Here is a 3,503-nt window from a genome sequence, read left to right as displayed (position 1 = left end):
AGTCTTGCTCAAAGTCATGGTGCCCCCCCAGGTCAGTTCTAGAATGAATTGAGTGTTGTAGACCACTAAATCAGGACAGTTTTATGACTGATTTACATGGAACCCCAATTCTACCTATAGCATTCACTCTCTTTTCAGGAGTGTAATGAACCAAAGCACAGAATGATGAAGAATCAACTGCATTGTCAGTCTTATACAGTTAAACTAACTTTCTGCTTTCATCCTAATGTTACACATATGTTTCTTCACCATCTGTTTTTTTCAATTTAGGAAATATTTCTGTCCTCTCATGTGGATGTACATACAAAATTGTACAAGAAATACATAAAATTGATGTATGGATGGACTGCAATAAGAAAATTATTTCATTACAGACAGATTAGAGGTCTCTCCTGAGCAGATCTTTTCTGGGGATGACTGAGACTTGATATATGTTTAGAGAATCCACTAAATACTAGGTAAGCAAGCAATGAGTTATACTACTTGAAATTCTTGTTTAGTACTTTGGTAATTTTTAATTAGATGGATTGTTATATAAAGCAGTAATAAAGACAAGAGGCTGGCAGACCGGAGCATTTTTTAATACTCAGGAATGACTCGGAACAAAGACTTTTGCTCTGTTCTTAGGTTTAACGCTTACTAGTAGTTTAACAACAGATGTGCCACTCAACTTCTGTGTCATTTTAGTCATTACATAATGACAGGTAAGATTTATCAACACCTAATTGCTGGAGTTGTCATAAAGTCTTAATAGATGTTCAGTATGCAACAAGACACTCTCAGGTAGGAAAGTCTATTGAAATGTTAAGTTTTTACAGCTAGAGGTAGGGAAAACTCAAGATTATTGACCCTTGGGAAATTAAAAAATTTCGGAAAAAAGGGATTTTGTTTCCACTTGGAAACAGAAAAAAACCTAGAACTTTCTGTACAAGAGAAAACATTTTTTCCATTTTAAGGAAAAAAAAAGTTGAGACATTTTATTTGTTTATCTGAAACACATCCCAGCTTCTCTGGGACTTCAGTTCTAGGGACTCTCCAGGCTACTACCAAGAATTTAAGGATAGCTGTTATCCCTTGGTATAGAGAATGGATTTGGTAAACTATTACCATGCTGCCTTGAGCAAGGGTTCTTTGGGCTTTTGGGTTCCTAACAAAGTTTGTGTATCCAGCATGCGCTTGCTTCAGAGCAATGCTATGATATCTGCTTCCCTGATGTCAGGGACCCCGAAGCTGAAACTAGGTTTTCAAAGTGCACTGCTCCAAGAGAATGACAGAACACATGGTCTGTCCTGGGGCCGGGCCACATCGGTCTCATGCATGATGTCCTGAGCCAGAAACACAGATGCTTTGAAGAGTCACTGTCTTCCCGGTGACCACATGCCAGGGGCACCAGAAGCTCCGAGAAAGTTGTCAGCACTTCACCTCTCCTTGCTGTAGCATGTCCCACTGGGCTTCTAGTGCTGTTTGGTCTTCTGTTAAACTCTTGCATCAGTCTGAGCTTGAGGGAGTCTTGTGGAAGCCTGTTGGAGTCCTTGTGGAGTCTCTTGAAAGACTTTTTGGCCAGTAGGAAGAAACCAGGCAATGAATCAAGAAAAGCACTTTGGAACTACGACATTTCTGTATTGCATTTTTATCTTAGGCGATCACAGTTTTCTTTGTTAGGAAAGATGTGTCAAGCTGTAATTACAGCTTTGGAATAGGACAGCTTCAAGTCAGTGTGCTGATCTCTGTTAGACTGACTTCAAGACAGCTCCGCCAGCATTCCCCAGCTCATCAGCAGGCCCTTAACATTTATCTCTCCATCCTGAATTGCTGACGAGTGTTGCTAGAGAACAGTTTCACACAGCTACTCAATTTCAGTGCTCATTAATTCTTTGTGCGTTTTTGTGGAAGAAGTAGGCCCCTGCATTTACTTCATAAGCATTTTTAAGGCTTCATTTGCTTGGAGATGCTTTGGGTGAAAGATACTGTAGGTGCAAAATAGCAGTAATAGAGGTCCATTGTACGAGAACTCATAGCCAAGAAATACTGTTATAATAAAATTCTTCGATTTATTGTACTCTGCTAAACATGGGGTAACATGAGGATATGAAGAAAAACACTGACTGACTTGAATTGAAAATGAGAAAATAACAAGCTCATCTTAGCATTGATTACATAAATAAACACGGAGAAGAGGCTTATCTGCCTCCGGCACATAGCTGAAATGAATATTTCAAAATGAGACCTCGCTTTCTGCTCTGCAGAAAGCATCGTATTTGTGTCGTTAGCTTGGCCTCTCCTTGATGCTCATCGTCTGGTTTAGAAGGGAGAGAGCATTATGTTTCCAGTCACCTGAGCTCAGCTGGGAAAGTGCATTACACTCACAAAGGAATCAGATTGAATTTCCAGCCTTGCATATACTATTCCACCTTCTCAGCTGTAAAAGGGATAAGGATTGTGAAGATTGCTATAGAAACACTATTGGCATCTTTACTGTTATAGCCCTTGGCTGCCTTTCATGTTAGTCACAAGCTGGTGACCACAGAGAATATCCCCCGTGTGAAAAGTAATTTGGTTTTATAACTGACTATAGTTGTATTGAGATGATGGAGGCCTAGAACCTGATGTCCTCTCTCCACAGGGTGGTTCCAGCCTGAACACCTTCAAAACTAGCCTTCCTTCTCAGGAGTTACAGCATTGTTTAATGGGTACCAGCAGAGGAAGCAAGAAGGGAGATTAATCTGTACAATCTAGATCCACACTACCTGAAGCATGGGCTATGAAAGTGCCCAGAGGGGTTTATGAAGCATAGAAAAAGCTGAGCGATCAGCATCTCAGTTCATCTAGAGACTGATTGTGTAGGGAGGTCAGTTCTGCGCCTTGAGTTAGTTCTAGACCTTCCAGTGAGATCCAAAAGTATTGGCATTGATAGCTGTCCATCAGCTGGCCAAAAGCACTTCCTTCATGGTGAACAGCCTGTCAGGTGTTTTCACAACTCCCTGTTGCTACTCATCTACAAAAGGTATGGTCATAGCACTGCTATGGGAGTAGGACAGTCTTTCTAGCCTATTACCAGTTCCTCGGCCATCAAATCCTATGTCTCATGGCTTGCTAAGCAGAATTCTTCATGATTTCAGATATAGATTGTTTCGTTTCAATTGTTAGGAAGGATTCTTTCTCGTCACTAGCAGCAGTCCAAGATGTTTTAAAGTCCAAGTCATTCATTATCAGCATGCAATGCACTCAGATATATGCTGTGTTTTCCTCATCACATCGCATATGGGATCTACTGTTGTTTCAGTGGAAAACTCCCCTGCTGAATAGTTAACAAAAAGTGAAAACGTGCTTTTGATGACACAAGGACCACTTTTGATTGTCGAAGTAAGGAGAATTTTGCTTACACTCAGCTAACCAAGTAAAGTTAGCAGAGAATTGTCTCTGTCATAATAATGGCTTTGTAGAGACTCTGATGAAAGGACTGTGTGACCCTGCATCCCAGAGGAAGCACAGGAGACCCAGAT

Source organism: Charadrius vociferus, unplaced genomic scaffold (genome assembly GCF_000708025.1).
Source record: "Charadrius vociferus isolate BGI_N301 unplaced genomic scaffold, ASM70802v2 scaffold329, whole genome shotgun sequence".
Classification (NCBI taxonomy): Eukaryota; Metazoa; Chordata; class Aves; order Charadriiformes; family Charadriidae; genus Charadrius; species Charadrius vociferus.
The sequence above is the reverse complement of the archived record's forward strand: the minus strand, read 5'-3'. Positions refer to the sequence as shown.